The sequence below is a fragment of the Rhinoderma darwinii genome, chromosome 3 (assembly GCF_050947455.1).
Source record: "Rhinoderma darwinii isolate aRhiDar2 chromosome 3, aRhiDar2.hap1, whole genome shotgun sequence".
In the NCBI taxonomy this organism is placed as follows: Eukaryota; Metazoa; Chordata; class Amphibia; order Anura; family Rhinodermatidae; genus Rhinoderma; species Rhinoderma darwinii.
The window spans coordinates 414,019,908-414,039,198 of NC_134689.1; the positions used below are offsets into that span (position 1 = coordinate 414,019,908).

Here is a 19,291-nt window from a genome sequence, read left to right on the forward strand (position 1 = left end):
CTCGGTGGGACCTTGCCACAGTTTACTTCCTTCTGAGTGTAATCCTTTTTCAATGAGGTATTGTATTGATAGTGATTGTTGTACGCCATAAACACGATTTAACAACAAAAAAAATGTGATAATATTCTCTCGTAGAGATAATTAAACCAATGTATTTGAGGGCATATAAAATTAACAAATTTAAAGAGTCTTTTTATGGCATGTAATGCAAACACTGGCTCTACTTCCAGCTCGTAGGGTGTTCAGTACAGGCAGACCTTGGAAATTAGTATTATCCACATTGTAGATTATCCAAATGGAAACTAATTTACAGTCTTTTTGCCTTGGCAGTAGCTGCCTGACACTGGTTACAACAGTTAAGTTTTCAGTCAACTGAAATTTATAATTTAATTTCCCAGTTTTTTCCCATTGAGTTGTTAATAGTATTTTCACTTTCCAAATGCAGGGTTCTAGCTTTTGTTATATAACCGCAATAGAAAATAATTGTACATCTTGGTGATCATGCAGGCACAGAAGCTATGCCCTCTTGATTATTGTGGGAGGTCGATTTTGAATGATAGCCGACCTGTTATTGTAATTACACGTACTCCCTGTTTAGTAGAAATATCCAAACTACACTCTATTTTCAAGGGTTCCATGGTGTAATGGTTAGCACTCTGGACTCTGAATCCAGCAATCCGAGTTCAACTCTTGGTGGGACCTTGCCACAGTTTACCTCCTTCTTAGTGTAATCCTTTTTCAATGAGGTGTTGTATTGATAGTGATTGTTGTACGCCATAAACACGATTTAACAACAAAAAAATGTGATAATATTCTCTCGTAGAGATAATTAAACCAATGTATTTGAGGGCATATAAAATTAACAAATTTAAAGAGTCTTTTTATGGCATGTAATGCAAACACTGGCTCTACTTCCAGCTCGTAGGGTGTTCAGTACAGACAGACCTTGGAAATTAGTATTATCCACATTGTAGATTATCCAAATGGAAACTAATTTACAGTCTTTTTGCCTTGGCAGTAGCTGCCTGACACTGGTTACAACAGTTAAGTTTTCAGTCAACTGAAATTCATAATTTCATTTCCCAGTTTTTTCCCATTGAGTTGTTAATAGTATTTTCCCTTTCCAAATGCAGGGTTCTAGCTTTTAGTATATAACCGCAATAGAAAATAATTGTACATCTTGGTGATCATGTAGGCACAGAAGCTATGCCCTCTTGATTATTGTGGGAGGTCGATTTTGAATGATAGCCGACCTGTTATTGTAATTACACGTACTGCCTGTTTAGTAGAAATATCCAAACTGCACTCTATTGTCAAGGGTTCCATGGTGTAATGGTTAGCACTCTGGACTCTGAATTCAGCGATCCAAGTTCAACTCTCGGTGGGACCTTGCCACAGTTTACTTCCTTCTGAGTGTAATCCTTTTTCAATGAGGTATTGTATTGATAGTGATTGTTGTACGCCATAAACACGATTTAACAACAAAAAAAATGTGATAATATTCTCTCGTAGAGATAATTAAACCAATGTATTTGAGGGCATATAAAATTAACAAATTTAAAGAGTCTTTTTATGGCATGTAATGCAAACACTGGCTCTACTTCCAGCTCGTAGGGTGTTCAGTACAGACAGACCTTGGAAATTAGTATGATCCACATTGTAGATTATCCAATTGGAAACTAATTTACAGTCCTTTTGCCTTGGCAGTAGCTGCCTGACACTGGTTACAACAGTTAAGTTTTCAGTCAACTGAAATTCATAATTTCATTTCCCAGTTTTTTCCCATTGAGTTGTTAATAGTATTTTCCCTTTCCAAATGCAGGGTTCTAGCTTTTGTTATATAACCGCAATAGAAAATAATTGTACATCTTGGTGATCATGCAGGCACAGAAGCTATGCCCTCTTGATTATTGTGGGAGGTCGATTTTGAATGATAGCCGACCTGTTATTGTAATTACACGTACTGCCTGTTTAGTAGAAATATCCAAACTGCACTCTATTGTCAAGGGTTCCATGGTGTAATGGTTAGCACTCTGCACTCTGAATCCAGCAATCCCAGTTCCACTCTCGGTGGGACCTTGCCACAGTTTACTTCCTTCTGAGTGTTATCCTTTTTCAATGAGGTATTGTATTGATAGTGATTGTTGTACACCATAAACACGATTTAACAACAACAAAAAATGTGATAATATTCTCTCGTAGAGATAATTAAACCAATGTAATTGAGGGCATATAAAATTAACAAATTTAAAGAGTCTTTTTATGGCATGTAATGCAAACACTGGCTCTACTTCCAGCTCGTAGGGTGTTCAGTACAGGCAGACCTTGGAAATTAGTATTATCCACATTGTAGATTATCCAAATGGAAACTAATTTACAGTCTTTTTGCCTTGGCAGTAGCTGCCTGACACTGGTTACAACAGTTAAGTTTTCAGTCAACTGAAATTTATAATTTAATTTCCCAGTTTTTTCCCATTGAGTTGTTAATAGTATTTTCACTTTCCAAATGCAGGGTTCTAGCTTTTGTTATATAACCGCAATAGAAAATAATTGTACATCTTGGTGATCATGCAGGCACAGAAGCTATGCCCTCTTGATTATTGTGGGAGGTCGATTTTGAATGATAGCCGACCTGTTATTGTAATTACACGTACTGCCTGTTTAGTAGAAATATCCAAACTACACTCTATTTTCAAGGGTTCCATGGTGTAATGGTTAGCACTCTGGACTCTGAATCCAGCAATCCGAGTTCAACTCTTGGTGGGACCTTGCCACAGTTTACCTCCTTCTTAGTGTAATCCTTTTTCAATGAGGTGTTGTATTGATAGTGATTGTTGTACGCCATAAACACGATTTAACAACAAAAAAATGTGATAATATTCTCTCGTAGAGATAATTAAACCAATGTATTTGAGGGCATATAAAATTAACAAATTTAAAGAGTCTTTTTATGGCATGTAATGCAAACACTGGCTCTACTTCCAGCTCGTAGGGTGTTCAGTACAGACAGACCTTGGAAATTAGTATGATCCACATTGTAGATTATCCAATTGGAAACTAATTTACAGTCCTTTTGCCTTGGCAGTAGCTGCCTGACACTGGTTACAACAGTTAAGTTTTCAGTCAACTGAAATTCATAATTTCATTTCCCAGTTTTTTCCCATTGAGTTGTTAATAGTATTTTCCCTTTCCAAATGCAGGGTTCTAGCTTTTGTTATATAACCGCAATAGAAAATAATTGTACATCTTGGTGATCATGCAGGCACAGAAGCTATGCCCTCTTGATTATTGTGGGAGGTCGATTTTGAATGATAGCCGACCTGTTATTGTAATTACACGTACTGCCTGTTTAGTAGAAATATCCAAACTGCACTCTATTGTCAAGGGTTCCATGGTGTAATGGTTAGCACTCTGCACTCTGAATCCAGCAATCCCAGTTCCACTCTCGGTGGGACCTTGCCACAGTTTACTTCCTTCTGAGTGTTATCCTTTTTCAATGAGGTATTGTATTGATAGTGATTGTTGTACACCATAAACACGATTTAACAACAACAAAAAATGTGATAATATTCTCTCGTAGAGATAATTAAACCAATGTAATTGAGGGCATATAAAATTAACAAATTTAAAGAGTCTTTTTATGGCATGTAATGCAAACACTGGCTCTACTTCCAGCTCGTAGGGTGTTCAGTACAGGCAGACCTTGGAAATTAGTATTATCCACATTGTAGATTATCCAAATGGAAACTAATTTACAGTCTTTTTGCCTTGGCAGTAGCTGCCTGACACTGGTTACAACAGTTAAGTTTTCAGTCAACTGAAATTTATAATTTAATTTCCCAGTTTTTTCCCATTGAGTTGTTAATAGTATTTTCACTTTCCAAATGCAGGGTTCTAGCTTTTGTTATATAACCGCAATAGAAAATAATTGTACATCTTGGTGATCATGCAGGCACAGAAGCTATGCCCTCTTGATTATTGTGGGAGGTCGATTTTGAATGATAGCCGACCTGTTATTGTAATTACACGTACTGCCTGTTTAGTAGAAATATCCAAACTACACTCTATTTTCAAGGGTTCCATGGTGTAATGGTTAGCACTCTGGACTCTGAATCCAGCAATCCGAGTTCAACTCTTGGTGGGACCTTGCCACAGTTTACCTCCTTCTTAGTGTAATCCTTTTTCAATGAGGTGTTGTATTGATAGTGATTGTTGTACGCCATAAACACGATTTAACAACAAAAAAAATGTGATAATATTCTCTCGTAGAGATAATTAAACCAATGTATTTGAGGGCATATAAAATTAACAAATTTAAAGAGTCTTTTTATGGCATGTAATGCAAACACTGGCTCTACTTCCAGCTCGTAGGGTGTTCAGTACAGACAGACCTTGGAAATTAGTATTATCCACATTGTAGATTATCCAAATGGAAACTAATTTACAGTCTTTTTGCCTTGGCAGTAGCTGCCTGACACTGGTTACAACAGTTAAGTTTTCAGTCAACTGAAATTCATAATTTCATTTCCCAGTTTTTTCCCATTGAGTTGTTAATAGTATTTTCCCTTTCCAAATGCAGGGTTCTAGCTTTTAGTATATAACCGCAATAGAAAATAATTGTACATCTTGGTGATCATGCAGGCACAGAAGCTATGCCCTCTTGATTATTGTGGGAGGTCGATTTTGAATGATAGCCGACCTGTTATTGTAATTACACGTACTGCCTGTTTAGTAGAAATATTCAAACTGCACTCTATTGTCAAGGGTTCCATGGTGTAATGGTTAGCACTCTGCACTCTGAATCCAGCAATCCGAGTTCCACTCTCGGTGGGACCTTACCACAGTTTACTTCCTTCTGAGTGTTATCCTTTTTCAATGAGGTATTGTATTGATAGTGATTGTTGTACGCCATAAACACGATTTAACAACAAAAAAAATGTGATAATATTCTCTCGTAGAGATAATTAAACCAATGTATTTGAGGGCATATAAAATTAACAAATTTAAAGAGTCTTTTTATGGCATGTAATGCAAACACTGGCTCTACTTCCAGCTCGTAGGTTGTTCAGTACAGACAGACCTTGGAAATTAGTATTATCCACATAGTAGATTATCCAAATGGAAACTAATTTACAGTCTTTTTGCCTTGGCAGTAGCTGCCTGACACTGGTTATAACAGTTAAGTTTTCAGTCAACTGAAATTCATAATTTCATTTCCCAGTTTTTTCCCATTGAGTTGTTAATAGTATTTTCCCTTTCCAAATGCAGGGTTCTAGCTTTTGTTATATAACCGCAATAGAAAATAATTGTACATCTTGGTGATCATGTAGGCACAGAAGCTATGCCCTCTTGATTATTGTGGGAGGTCGATTTTGAATGATAGCCGACCTGTTATTGTAATTACACGTACTGCCTGTTTAGTAGAAATATCCAAACTGCACTCTATTGTCAAGGGTTCCATGGTGTAATGGTTAGCACTCTGGACTCTGAATCCAGCAATCCAAGTTCAACTCTCGGTGGGACCTTGCCACAGTTTACTTCCTTCTCAGTGTAATCCTTTTTCAATGAGGTATTGTATTGATAGTGATTGTTGTACGCCATAAACACGATTTAACAACAAAAAAAATGTGATAATATTCTCTCGTAGAGATAATTAAACCAATGTATTTGAGGGCATATAAAATTAACAAATTTAAAGAGACTTTTTATGGCATGTAATGCAAATACTGGCTCTACTTCCAGCTCGTAGGGTGTTCAGTACAGACAGACCTAGGAAATTAGTATTATCCACATAGTAGATTATCCAAATGGAAACTAATTTACAGTCTTTTTGCCTTGGCAGTAGCTGCCTGACACTGGTTACAACAGTTAAGTTTTCAGTCAACTGAAATTTATAATTTAATTTCCCAGTTTTTTCCCATTGAGTTGTTAATAGTATTTTCACTTTCCAAATGCAGGGTTCTAGCTTTTGTTATATAACCGCAATAGAAAATAATTGTACATCTTGGTGATCATGCAGGCACAGAAGCTATGCCCTCTTGATTATTGTGGGAGGTCGATTTTGAATGATAGCCGACCTGTTATTGTAATTACACGTACTGCCTATTTAGTAGAAATATCCAAACTACACTCTATTTTCAAGGGTTCCATGGTGTAATGGTTAGCACTCTGGACTCTGAATCCAGCAATCCGAGTTCAACTCTTGGTGGGACCTTGCCACAGTTTACCTCCTTCTTAGTGTAATCCTTTTTCAATGAGGTGTTGTATTGATAGTGATTGTTGTACGCCATAAACACGATTTAACAACAAAAAAATGTGATAATATTCTCTCGTAGAGATAATTAAACCAATGTATTTGAGGGCATATAAAATTAACAAATTTAAAGAGTCTTTTTATGGCATGTAATGCAAACACTGGCTCTACTTCCAGCTCGTAGGGTGTTCAGTACAGACAGACCTTGGAAATTAGTATTATCCACATTGTAGATTATCCAAATGGAAACTAATTTACAGTCTTTTTGCCTTGGCAGTAGCTGCCTGACACTGGTTACAACAGTTAAGTTTTCAGTCAACTGAAATTCATAATTTCATTTCCCAGTTTTTTCCCATTGAGTTGTTAATAGTATTTTCCCTTTCCAAATGCAGGGTTCTAGCTTTTAGTATATAACCGCAATAGAAAATAATTGTACATCTTGGTGATCATGCAGGCACAGAAGCTATGCCCTCTTGATTATTGTGGGAGGTCGATTTTGAATGATAGCCGACCTGTTATTGTAATTACACGTACTGCCTCTTTAGTAGAAATATCCAAACTGCACTCTATTGTCAAGGGTTCCATGGTGTAATGGTTAGCACTCTGCACTCTGAATCCAGCAATCCCAGTTCCACTCTCGGTGGGACCTTGCCACAGTTTACTTCCTTCTGAGTGTTATCCTTTTTCAATGAGGTATTGTATTGATAGTGATTGTTGTACACCATAAACACGATTTAACAACAACAAAAAATGTGATAATATTCTCTCGTAGAGATAATTAAACCAATGTAATTGAGGGCATATAAAATTAACAAATTTAAAGAGTCTTTTTATGGCATGTAATGCAAACACTGGCTCTACTTCCAGCTCGTAGGGTGTTCAGTACAGGCAGACCTTGGAAATTAGTATTATCCACATTGTAGATTATCCAAATGGAAACTAATTTACAGTCTTTTTGCCTTGGCAGTAGCTGCCTGACACTGGTTACAACAGTTAAGTTTTCAGTCAACTGAAATTTATAATTTAATTTCCCAGTTTTTTCCCATTGAGTTGTTAATAGTATTTTCACTTTCCAAATGCAGGGTTCTAGCTTTTGTTATATAACCGCAATAGAAAATAATTGTACATCTTGGTGATCATGTAGGCACAGAAGCTATGCCCTCTTGATTATTGTGGGAGGTCGATTTTGAATGATAGCCGACCTGTTATTGTAATTACACGTACTGCCTGTTTAGTAGAAATATCCAAACTGCACTCTATTGTCAAGGGTTCCATGGTGTAATGGTTAGCACTCTGGACTCTGAATCCAGCAATCCAAGTTCAACTCTCGGTGGGACCTTGCCACAGTTTACTTCCTTCTCAGTGTAATCCTTTTTCAATGAGGTATTGTATTGATAGTGATTGTTGTACGCCATAAACACGATTTAACAACAAAAAAAATGTGATAATATTCTCTCGTAGAGATAATTAAACCAATGTATTTGAGGGCATATAAAATTAACAAATTTAAAGAGACTTTTTATGCCATGTAATGCAAATACTGGCTCTACTTCCAGCTCGTAGGGTGTTCAGTACAGACAGACCTAGGAAATTAGTATTATCCACATAGTAGATTATCCAAATGGAAACTAATTTACAGTCTTTTTGCCTTGGCAGTAGCTGCCTGACACTGGTTACAACAGTTAAGTTTTCAGTCAACTGAAATTTATAATTTAATTTCCCAGTTTTTTCCCATTGAGTTGTTAATAGTATTTTCACTTTCCAAATGCAGGGTTCTAGCTTTTGTTATATAACCGCAATAGAAAATAATTGTACATCTTGGTGATCATGCAGGCACAGAAGCTATGCCCTCTTGATTATTGTGGGAGGTCGATTTTGAATGATAGCCGACCTGTTATTGTAATTACACGTACTGCCTGTTTAGTAGAAATATCCAAACTACACTCTATTTTCAAGGGTTCCATGGTGTAATGGTTTGCACTCTGGACTCTGAATCCAGCAATCCGAGTTCAACTCTTGGTGGGACCTTGCCACAGTTTACCTCCTTCTTAGTGTAATCCTTTTTCAATGAGGTGTTGTATTGATAGTGATTGTTGTACGCCATAAACACGATTTAACAACAAAAAAATGTGATAACATTCTCTCGTAGAGATAATTAAACCAATGTATTTGAGGGCATATAAAATTAACAAATTTAAAGAGTCTTTTTATGGCATGTAATGCAAACACTGGCTCTACTTCCAGCTCGTAGGGTGTTCAGTACAGACAGACCTTGGAAATTAGTATTATCCACATTGTAGATTATCCAAATGGAAACTAATTTACAGTCTTTTTGCCTTGGCAGTAGCTGCCTGACACTGGTTACAACAGTTAAGTTTTCAGTCAACTGAAATTCATAATTTCATTTCCCAGTTTTTTCCCATTGAGTTGTTAATAGTATTTTCCCTTTCCAAATGCAGGGTTCTAGCTTTTAGTATATAACCACAATAGAAAATAATTGTACATCTTGGTGATCATGCAGGCACAGAAGCTATGCCCTCTTGATTATTGTGGGAGGTCGATTTTGAATGATAGCCGACCTGTTATTGTAATTACACGTACTGCCTCTTTAGTAGAAATATCCAAACTGCACTCTATTGTCAAGGGTTCCATGGTGTAATGGTTAGCACTCTGCACTCTGAATCCAGCAATCCCAGTTCCACTCTCGGTGGGACCTTGCCACAGTTTACTTCCTTCTGAGTGTTATCCTTTTTCAATGAGGTATTGTATTGATAGTGATTGTTGTACACCATAAACACGATTTAACAACAACAAAAAATGTGATAATATTCTCTCGTAGAGATAATTAAACCAATGTAATTGAGGGCATATAAAATTAACAAATTTAAAGAGTCTTTTTATGGCATGTAATGCAAACACTGGCTCTACTTCCAGCTCGTAGGGTGTTCAGTACAGGCAGACCTTGGAAATTAGTATTATCCACATTGTAGATTATCCAAATGGAAACTAATTTACAGTCTTTTTGCCTTGGCAGTAGCTGCCTGACACTGGTTACAACAGTTAAGTTTTCAGTCAACTGAAATTTATAATTTAATTTCCCAGTTTTTTCCCATTGAGTTGTTAATAGTATTTTCACTTTCCAAATGCAGGGTTCTAGCTTTTGTTATATAACCGCAATAGAAAATAATTGTACATCTTGGTGATCATGCAGGCACAGAAGCTATGCCCTCTTGATTATTGTGGGAGGTCGATTTTGAATGATAGCCGACCTGTTATTGTAATTACACGTACTGCCTGTTTAGTAGAAATATCCAAACTACACTCTATTTTCAAGGGTTCCATGGTGTAATGGTTAGCACTCTGGACTCTGAATCCAGCAATCCGAGTTCAACTCTTGGTGGGACCTTGCCACAGTTTACCTCCTTCTTAGTGTAATCCTTTTTCAATGAGGTGTTGTATTGATAGTGATTGTTGTACGCCATAAACACGATTTAACAACAAAAAAATGTGATAATATTCTCTCGTAGAGATAATTAAACCAATGTATTTGAGGGCATATAAAATTAACAAATTTAAAGAGTCTTTTTATGGCATGTAATGCAAACACTGGCTCTACTTCCAGCTCGTAGGTTGTTCAGTACAGACAGACCTAGGAAATTAGTATTATCCACATAGTAGATTATCCAAATGGAAACTAATTTACAGTCTTTTTGCCTTGGCAGTAGCTGCCTGACACTGGTTACAACAGTTAAGTTTTCAGTCAACTGAAATTTATAATTTAATTTCCCAGTTTTTTCCCATTGAGTTGTTAATAGTATTTTCACTTTCGAAATGCAGGGTTCTAGCTTTTGTTATATAACCGCAATAGAAAATAATTGTACATCTTGGTGATCATGCAGGCACAGAAGCTATGCCCTCTTGATTATTGTGGGAGGTCGATTTTGAATGATAGCCGACCTGTTATTGTAATTACACGTACTGCCTGTTTAGTAGAAATATCCAAACTACACTCTATTTTCAAGGGTTCCATGGTGTAATGGTTAGCACTCTGGACTCTGAATCCAGCAATCCGAGTTCAACTCTTGGTGGGACCTTGCCACAGTTTACCTCCTTCTTAGTGTAATCCTTTTTCAATGAGGTGTTGTATTGATAGTGATTGTTGTACGCCATAAACACGATTTAACAACAAAAAAATGTGATAATATTCTCTCGTAGAGATAATTAAACCAATGTATTTGAGGGCATATAAAATTAACAAATTTAAAGAGTCTTTTTATGGCATGTAATGCAAACACTGGCTCTACTTCCAGCTCGTAGGGTGTTCAGTACAGACAGACCTTGGAAATTAGTATTATCCACATTGTAGATTATCCAAATGGAAACTAATTTACAGTCTTTTTGCCTTGGCAGTAGCTGCCTGACACTGGTTACAACAGTTAAGTTTTCAGTCAACTGAAATTCATAATTTCATTTCCCAGTTTTTTCCCATTGAGTTGTTAATAGTATTTTCCCTTTCCAAATGCAGGGTTCTAGCTTTTAGTATATAACCGCAATAGAAAATAATTGTACATCTTGGTGATCATGCAGGCACAGAAGCTATGCCCTCTTGATTATTGTGGGAGGTCGATTTTGAATGATAGCCGACCTGTTATTGTAATTACACGTACTGCCTCTTTAGTAGAAATATCCAAACTGCACTCTATTGTCAAGGGTTCCATGGTGTAATGGTTAGCACTCTGCACTCTGAATCCAGCAATCCCAGTTCCACTCTCGGTGGGACCTTGCCACAGTTTACTTCCTTCTGAGTGTTATCCTTTTTCAATGAGGTATTGTATTGATAGTGATTGTTGTACACCATAAACACGATTTAACAACAACAAAAAATGTGATAATATTCTCTCGTAGAGATAATTAAACCAATGTAATTGAGGGCATATAAAATTAACAAATTTAAAGAGTCTTTTTATGGCATGTAATGCAAACACTGGCTCTACTTCCAGCTCGTAGGGTGTTCAGTACAGGCAGACCTTGGAAATTAGTATTATCCACATTGTAGATTATCCAAATGGAAACTAATTTACAGTCTTTTTGCCTTGGCAGTAGCTGCCTGACACTGGTTACAACAGTTAAGTTTTCAGTCAACTGAAATTTATAATTTAATTTCCCAGTTTTTTCCCATTGAGTTGTTAATAGTATTTTCACTTTCCAAATGCAGGGTTCTAGCTTTTGTTATATAACCGCAATAGAAAATAATTGTACATCTTGGTGATCATGTAGGCACAGAAGCTATGCCCTCTTGATTATTGTGGGAGGTCGATTTTGAATGATAGCCGACCTGTTATTGTAATTACACGTACTGCCTGTTTAGTAGAAATATCCAAACTGCACTCTATTGTCAAGGGTTCCATGGTGTAATGGTTAGCACTCTGGACTCTGAATCCAGCAATCCAAGTTCAACTCTCGGTGGGACCTTGCCACAGTTTACTTCCTTCTCAGTGTAATCCTTTTTCAATGAGGTATTGTATTGATAGTGATTGTTGTACGCCATAAACACGATTTAACAACAAAAAAAATGTGATAATATTCTCTCGTAGAGATAATTAAACCAATGTATTTGAGGGCATATAAAATTAACAAATTTAAAGAGACTTTTTATGGCATGTAATGCAAATACTGGCTCTACTTCCAGCTCGTAGGGTGTTCAGTACAGACAGACCTAGGAAATTAGTATTATCCACATAGTAGATTATCCAAATGGAAACTAATTTACAGTCTTTTTGCCTTGGCAGTAGCTGCCTGACACTGGTTACAACAGTTAAGTTTTCAGTCAACTGAAACTTATAATTTAATTTCCCAGTTTTTTCCCATTGAGTTGTTAATAGTATTTTCACTTTCCAAATGCAGGGTTCTAGCTTTTGTTATATAACCGCAATAGAAAATAATTGTACATCTTGGTGATCATGCAGGCACAGAAGCTATGCCCTCTTGATTATTGTGGGAGGTCGATTTTGAATGATAGCCGACCTGTTATTGTAATTACACGTACTGCCTGTTTAGTAGAAATATCCAAACTACACTCTATTTTCAAGGGTTCCATGGTGTAATGGTTAGCACTCTGGACTCTGAATCCAGCAATCCGAGTTCAACTCTTGGTGGGACCTTGCCACAGTTTACCTCCTTCTTAGTGTAATCCTTTTTCAATGAGGTGTTGTATTGATAGTGATTGTTGTACGCCATAAACACGATTTAACAACAAAAAAATGTGATAATATTCTCTCGTAGAGATAATTAAACCAATGTATTTGAGGGCATATAAAATTAACAAATTTAAAGAGTCTTTTTATGGCATGTAATGCAAACACTGGCTCTACTTCCAGCTCGTAGGTTGTTCAGTACAGACAGACCTTGGAAATTAGTATTATCCACATAGTAGATTATCCAAATGGAAACTAATTTACAGTCTTTTTGCCTTGGCAGTAGCTGCCTGACACTGGTTATAACAGTTAAGTTTTCAGTCAACTGAAATTCATAATTTCATTTCCCAGTTTTTTCCCATTGAGTTGTTAATAGTATTTTCCCTTTCCAAATGCAGGGTTCTAGCTTTTGTTATATAACCGCAATAGAAAATAATTGTACATCTTGGTGATCATGTAGGCACAGAAGCTATGCCCTCTTGATTATTGTGGGAGGTCGATTTTGAATGATAGCCGACCTGTTATTGTAATTACACGTACTGCCTGTTTAGTAGAAATATCCAAACTGCACTCTATTGTCAAGGGTTCCATGGTGTAATGGTTAGCACTCTGGACTCTGAATCCAGCAATCCAAGTTCAACTCTCGGTGGGACCTTGCCACAGTTTACTTCCTTCTCAGTGTAATCCTTTTTCAATGAGGTATTGTATTGATAGTGATTGTTGTACGCCATAAACACGATTTAACAACAAAAAAAATGTGATAATATTCTCTCGTAGAGATAATTAAACCAATGTATTTGAGGGCATATAAAATTAACAAATTTAAAGAGACTTTTTATGGCATGTAATGCAAATACTGGCTCTACTTCCAGCTCGTAGGGTGTTCAGTACAGACAGACCTAGGAAATTAGTATTATCCACATAGTAGATTATCCAAATGGAAACTAATTTACAGTCTTTTTGCCTTGGCAGTAGCTGCCTGACACTGGTTACAACAGTTAAGTTTTCAGTCAACTGAAATTTATAATTTAATTTCCCAGTTTTTTCCCATTGAGTTGTTAATAGTATTTTCACTTTCCAAATGCAGGGTTCTAGCTTTTGTTATATAACCGCAATAGAAAATAATTGTACATCTTGGTGATCATGCAGGCACAGAAGCTATGCCCTCTTGATTATTGTGGGAGGTCGATTTTGAATGATAGCCGACCTGTTATTGTAATTACACGTACTGCCTGTTTAGTAGAAATATCCAAACTGCACTCTATTTTCAAGGGTTCCATGGTGTAATGGTTAGCACTCTCAACTCTGAATCCAGCAATCCGAATTCAACTCTCGGTGGAACCTTGCCACAGTTTAATTCCTTTTGAGTGTAATCCTTTTTCAATGAGGTGTTGTATTGATAGTGATTGTTGTACGCCATAAACACGATTTAACAACAAAAAAATGTGATAATATTCTCTCGTAGAGATAATTAAACCAATGTATTTGAGGGCATATAAAATTAACAAATTTAAAGAGTCTTTTTATGGCATGTAATGCAAACACTGGCTCTACTTCCAGCTCGTAGGGTGTTCAGTACAGACAGACCTTGGAAATTAGTATTATCCACATTGTAGATTATCCAAATGGAAACTAATTTACAGTCTTTTTGCCTTGGCAGTAGCTGCCTGACACTGGTTACAACAGTTAAGTTTTCAGTCAACTGAAATTCATAATTTCATTTCCCAGTTTTTTCCCATTGAGTTGTTAATAGTATTTTCCCTTTCCAAATGCAGGGTTCTAGCTTTTAGTATATAACCGCAATAGAAAATAATTGTACATCTTGGTGATCATGCAGGCACAGAAGCTATGCCCTCTTGATTATTGTGGGAGGTCGATTTTGAATGATAGCCGACCTGTTATTGTAATTACACGTACTGCCTCTTTAGTAGAAATATCCAAACTGCACTCTATTGTCAAGGGTTCCATGGTGTAATGGTTAGCACTCTGCACTCTGAATCCAGCAATCCCAGTTCCACTCTCGGTGGGACCTTGCCACAGTTTACTTCCTTCTGAGTGTTATCCTTTTTCAATGAGGTATTGTATTGATAGTGATTGTTGTACACCATAAACACGATTTAACAACAACAAAAAATGTGATAATATTCTCTCGTAGAGATAATTAAACCAATGTAATTGAGGGCATATAAAATTAACAAATTTAAAGAGTCTTTTTATGGCATGTAATGCAAACACTGGCTCTACTTCCAGCTCGTAGGGTGTTCAGTACAGGCAGACCTTGGAAATTAGTATTATCCACATTGTAGATTATCCAAATGGAAACTAATTTACAGTCTTTTTGCCTTGGCAGTAGCTGCCTGACACTGGTTACAACAGTTAAGTTTTCAGTCAACTGAAATTTATAATTTAATTTCCCAGTTTTTTCCCATTGAGTTGTTAATAGTATTTTCACTTTCCAAATGCAGGGTTCTAGCTTTTGTTATATAACCGCAATAGAAAATAATTGTACATCTTGGTGATCATGTAGGCACAGAAGCTATGCCCTCTTGATTATTGTGGGAGGTCGATTTTGAATGATAGCCGACCTGTTATTGTAATTACACGTACTGCCTGTTTAGTAGAAATATCCAAACTGCACTCTATTGTCAAGGGTTCCATGGTGTAATGGTTAGCACTCTGGACTCTGAATCCAGCAATCCAAGTTCAACTCTCGGTGGGACCTTGCCACAGTTTACTTCCTTCTCAGTGTAATCCTTTTTCAATGAGGTATTGTATTGATAGTGATTGTTGTACGCCATAAACACGATTTAACAACAAAAAAAATGTGATAATATTCTCTCGTAGAGATAATTAAACCAATGTATTTGAGGGCATATAAAATTAACAAATTTAAAGAGACTTTTTATGGCATGTAATGCAAATACTGGCTCTACTTCCAGCTCGTAGGGTGTTCAGTACAGACAGACCTAGGAAATTAGTATTATCCACATAGTAGATTATCCAAATGGAAACTAATTTACAGTCTTTTTGCCTTGGCAGTAGCTGCCTGACACTGGTTACAACAGTTAAGTTTTCAGTCAACTGAAATTTATAATTTAATTTCCCAGTTTTTTCCCATTGAGTTGTTAATAGTATTTTCACTTTCCAAATGCAGGGTTCTAGCTTTTGTTATATAACCGCAATAGAAAATAATTGTACATCTTGGTGATCATGCAGGCACAGAAGCTATGCCCTCTTGATTATTGTGGGAGGTCGATTTTGAATGATAGCCGACCTGTTATTGTAATTACACGTACTGCCTGTTTAGTAGAAATATCCAAACTACACTCTATTTTCAAGGGTTCCATGGTGTAATGGTTAGCACTCTGGACTCTGAATCCAGCAATCCGAGTTCAACTCTTGGTGGGACCTTGCCACAGTTTACCTCCTTCTTAGTGTAATCCTTTTTCAATGAGGTGTTGTATTGATAGTGATTGTTGTACGCCATAAACACGATTTAACAACAAAAAAATGTGATAATATTCTCTCGTAGAGATAATTAAACCAATGTATTTGAGGGCATATAAAATTAACAAATTTAAAGAGTCTTTTTATGGCATGTAATGCAAACACTGGCTCTACTTCCAGCTCGTAGGGTGTTCAGTACAGACAGACCTTGGAAATTAGTATTATCCACATTGTAGATTATCCAAATGGAAACTAATTTACAGTCTTTTTGCCTTGGCAGTAGCTGCCTGACACTGGTTACAACAGTTAAGTTTTCAGTCAACTGAAATTCATAATTTCATTTCCCAGTTTTTTCCCATTGAGTTGTTAATAGTATTTTCCCTTTCCAAATGCAGGGTTCTAGCTTTTAGTATATAACCGCAATAGAAAATAATTGTACATCTTGGTGATCATGCAGGCACAGAAGCTATGCCCTCTTGATTATTGTGGGAGGTCGATTTTGAATGATAGCCGACCTGTTATTGTAATTACACGTACTGCCTCTTTAGTAGAAATATCCAAACTGCACTCTATTGTCAAGGGTTCCATGGTGTAATGGTTAGCACTCTGCACTCTGAATCCAGCAATCCCAGTTCTACTCTCGGTGGGACCTTGCCACAGTTTACTTCCTTCTGAGTGTTATCCTTTTTCAATGAGGTATTGTATTGATAGTGATTGTTGTACACCATAAACACGATTTAACAACAACAAAAAATGTGATAATATTCTCTCGTAGAGATAATTAAACCAATGTAATTGAGGGCATATAAAATTAACAAATTTAAAGAGTCTTTTTATGGCATGTAATGCAAACACTGGCTCTACTTCCAGCTCGTAGGGTGTTCAGTACAGGCAGACCTTGGAAATTAGTATTATCCACATTGTAGATTATCCAAATGGAAACTAATTTACAGTCTTTTTGCCTTGGCAGTAGCTGCCTGACACTGGTTACAACAGTTAAGTTTTCAGTCAACTGAAATTTATAATTTAATTTCCCAGTTTTTTCCCATTGAGTTGTTAATAGTATTTTCACTTTCCAAATGCAGGGTTCTAGCTTTTGTTATATAACCGCAATAGAAAATAATTGTACATCTTGGTGATCATGCAGGCACAGAAGCTATGCCCTCTTGATTATTGTGGGAGGTCGATTTTGAATGATAGCCGACCTGTTATTGTAATTACACGTACTGCCTGTTTAGTAGAAATATCCAAACTACACTCTATTTTCAAGGGTTCCATGGTGTAATGGTTAGCACTCTGGACTCTGAATCCAGCAATCCGAGTTCAACTCTTGGTGGGACCTTGCCACAGTTTACCTCCTTCTTAGTGTAATCCTTTTTCAATGAGGTGTTGTATTGATAGTGATTGTTGTACGCCATAAACACGATTTAACAACAAAAAAATGTGATAATATTCTCTCGTAGAGATAATTAAACCAATGTATTTGAGGGCATATAAAATTAACAAATTTAAAGAGTCTTTTTATGGCATGTAATGCAAACACTGGCTCTACTTCCAGCTCGTAGGGTGTTCAGTACAGACAGACCTTGGAAATTAGTATGATCCACATTGTAGATTATCCAATTGGAAACTAATTTACAGTCCTTTTGCCTTGGCAGTAGCTGCCTGACACTGGTTACAACAGTTAAGTTTTCAGTCAACTGAAATTCATAATTTCATTTCCCAGTTTTTTCCCATTGAGTTGTTAATAGTATTTTCCCTTTCCAAATGCAGGGTTCTAGCTTTTGTTATATAACCGCAATAGAAAATAATTGTACATCTTGGTGATCATGCAGGCACAGAAGCTATGCCCTCTTGATTATTGTGGGAGGTCGATTTTGAATGATAGCCGACCTGTTATTGTAATTACACGTACTGCCTGTTTAGTAGAAATATCCAAACTGCACTCTATTGTCAAGGGTTCCATGGTGTAATGGTTAGCACTCTGCACTCTGAATCCAGCAATCCCAGTTCCACTCTCGGTGGGACCTTGCCACAGTTTACTTCCTTCTGAGTGTTATCCTTTTTCAATGAGGTATTGTATTGATAGTGATTGTTGTACACCATAAACACGATTTAACAACAACAAAAAATGTGATAATATTCTCTCGTAGAGATAATTAAACCAATGTAATTGAGGGCATATAAAATTAACAAATTTAAAGAGTCTTTTTATGGCATGTAATGCAAACACTGGCTCTACTTCCAGCTCGTAGGGTGTTCAGTACAGGCAGACCTTGGAAATTAGTATTATCCACATTGTAGATTATCCAAATGGAAACTAATTTACAGTCTTTTTGCCTTGGCAGTAGCTGCCTGACACTGGTTACAACAGTTAAGTTTTCAGTCAACTGAAATTTATAATTTAATTTCCCAGTTTTTTCCCATTGAGTTGTTAATAGTATTTTCACTTTCCAAATGCAGGGTTCTAGCTTTTGTTATATAACCGCAATAGAAAATAATTGTACATCTTGGTGATCATGCAGGCACAGAAGCTATGCCCTCTTGATTATTGTGGGAGGTCGATTTTGAATGATAGCCGACCTGTTATTGTAATTACACGTACTGCCTGTTTAGTAGAAATATCCAAACTACACTCTATTTTCAAGGGTTCCATGGTGTAATGGTTAGCACTCTGGACTCTGAATCCAGCAATCCGAGTTCAACTCTTGGTGGGACCTTGCCACAGTTTACCTCCTTCTTAGTGTAATCCTTTTTCAATGAGGTGTTGTATTGATAGTGATTGTTGTACGCCATAAACACGATTTAACAACAAAAAAATGTGATAATATTCTCTCGTAGAGATAATTAAACCAATGTATTTGAGGGCATATAAAATTAACAAATTTAAAGAGTCTTTTTATGGCATGTAATGCAAACACTGGCTCTACTTCCAGCTCGTAGGGTGTTCAGTACAGACAGACCTTGGAAATTAGTATGATCCACATTGTAGATTATCCAATTGGAAACTAATTTACAGTCCTTTTGCCTTGGCAGTAGCTGCCTGACACTGGTTACAACAGTTAAGTTTTCAGTCAACTGAAATTCATAATTTCATTTCCCAGTTTTTTCCCATTGAGTTGTTAATAGTATTTTCCCTTTCCAAATGCAGGGTTCTAGCTTTTGTTATATAACCGCAATAGAAAATAATTGTACATCTTGGTGATCATGCAGGCACAGAAGCTATGCCCTCTTGATTATTGTGGGAGGTCGATTTTGAATGATAGCCGACCTGTTATTGTAATTACACGTACTGCCTGTTTAGTAGAAATATCCAAACTGCACTCTATTGTCAAGGGTTCCATGGTGTAATGGTTAGCACTCTGCACTCTGAATCCAGCAATCCCAGTTCCACTCT

The 19,291-nt window shown here is 36.7% G+C and overlaps 16 non-coding genes across 16 annotated transcripts; all 16 read left to right on the forward strand.

Annotated features, from left to right (window-relative positions):
• Positions 1-630: 630 nt before the first annotated feature.
• On the forward strand, positions 631-702 carry TRNAQ-CUG (transfer RNA glutamine (anticodon CUG)). Its single transcript has one exon. It is a non-coding gene; the product is annotated as a tRNA-Gln (tRNA).
• Positions 703-1,318: 616 nt separating this feature from the next.
• Positions 1,319-1,390, forward strand: TRNAQ-CUG (transfer RNA glutamine (anticodon CUG)). Its single transcript has one exon. It is a non-coding gene; the product is annotated as a tRNA-Gln (tRNA).
• Positions 1,391-2,697: 1,307 nt separating this feature from the next.
• Positions 2,698-2,769, forward strand: TRNAQ-CUG (transfer RNA glutamine (anticodon CUG)). The gene has a single exon. It is a non-coding gene; the product is annotated as a tRNA-Gln (tRNA).
• A 1,306-nt stretch (positions 2,770-4,075) lies between these two features.
• On the forward strand, positions 4,076-4,147 carry TRNAQ-CUG (transfer RNA glutamine (anticodon CUG)). Its single transcript has one exon. It is a non-coding gene; the product is annotated as a tRNA-Gln (tRNA).
• A 1,306-nt stretch (positions 4,148-5,453) lies between these two features.
• On the forward strand, positions 5,454-5,525 carry TRNAQ-CUG (transfer RNA glutamine (anticodon CUG)). The gene has a single exon. It is a non-coding gene; the product is annotated as a tRNA-Gln (tRNA).
• A 617-nt stretch (positions 5,526-6,142) lies between these two features.
• Positions 6,143-6,214, forward strand: TRNAQ-CUG (transfer RNA glutamine (anticodon CUG)). The gene has a single exon. It is a non-coding gene; the product is annotated as a tRNA-Gln (tRNA).
• Positions 6,215-7,520: 1,306 nt separating this feature from the next.
• On the forward strand, positions 7,521-7,592 carry TRNAQ-CUG (transfer RNA glutamine (anticodon CUG)). Its single transcript has one exon. It is a non-coding gene; the product is annotated as a tRNA-Gln (tRNA).
• A 1,995-nt stretch (positions 7,593-9,587) lies between these two features.
• Positions 9,588-9,659, forward strand: TRNAQ-CUG (transfer RNA glutamine (anticodon CUG)). The gene has a single exon. It is a non-coding gene; the product is annotated as a tRNA-Gln (tRNA).
• Positions 9,660-10,275: 616 nt separating this feature from the next.
• TRNAQ-CUG (transfer RNA glutamine (anticodon CUG)) lies at positions 10,276-10,347 on the forward strand. Its single transcript has one exon. It is a non-coding gene; the product is annotated as a tRNA-Gln (tRNA).
• A 1,306-nt stretch (positions 10,348-11,653) lies between these two features.
• On the forward strand, positions 11,654-11,725 carry TRNAQ-CUG (transfer RNA glutamine (anticodon CUG)). The gene has a single exon. It is a non-coding gene; the product is annotated as a tRNA-Gln (tRNA).
• Positions 11,726-12,342: 617 nt separating this feature from the next.
• On the forward strand, positions 12,343-12,414 carry TRNAQ-CUG (transfer RNA glutamine (anticodon CUG)). The gene has a single exon. It is a non-coding gene; the product is annotated as a tRNA-Gln (tRNA).
• A 616-nt stretch (positions 12,415-13,030) lies between these two features.
• Positions 13,031-13,102, forward strand: TRNAQ-CUG (transfer RNA glutamine (anticodon CUG)). Its single transcript has one exon. It is a non-coding gene; the product is annotated as a tRNA-Gln (tRNA).
• A 1,995-nt stretch (positions 13,103-15,097) lies between these two features.
• On the forward strand, positions 15,098-15,169 carry TRNAQ-CUG (transfer RNA glutamine (anticodon CUG)). The gene has a single exon. It is a non-coding gene; the product is annotated as a tRNA-Gln (tRNA).
• Positions 15,170-15,786: 617 nt separating this feature from the next.
• On the forward strand, positions 15,787-15,858 carry TRNAQ-CUG (transfer RNA glutamine (anticodon CUG)). The gene has a single exon. It is a non-coding gene; the product is annotated as a tRNA-Gln (tRNA).
• A 1,306-nt stretch (positions 15,859-17,164) lies between these two features.
• Positions 17,165-17,236, forward strand: TRNAQ-CUG (transfer RNA glutamine (anticodon CUG)). Its single transcript has one exon. It is a non-coding gene; the product is annotated as a tRNA-Gln (tRNA).
• Positions 17,237-18,542: 1,306 nt separating this feature from the next.
• On the forward strand, positions 18,543-18,614 carry TRNAQ-CUG (transfer RNA glutamine (anticodon CUG)). The gene has a single exon. It is a non-coding gene; the product is annotated as a tRNA-Gln (tRNA).
• Positions 18,615-19,291: the final 677 nt, after the last annotated feature.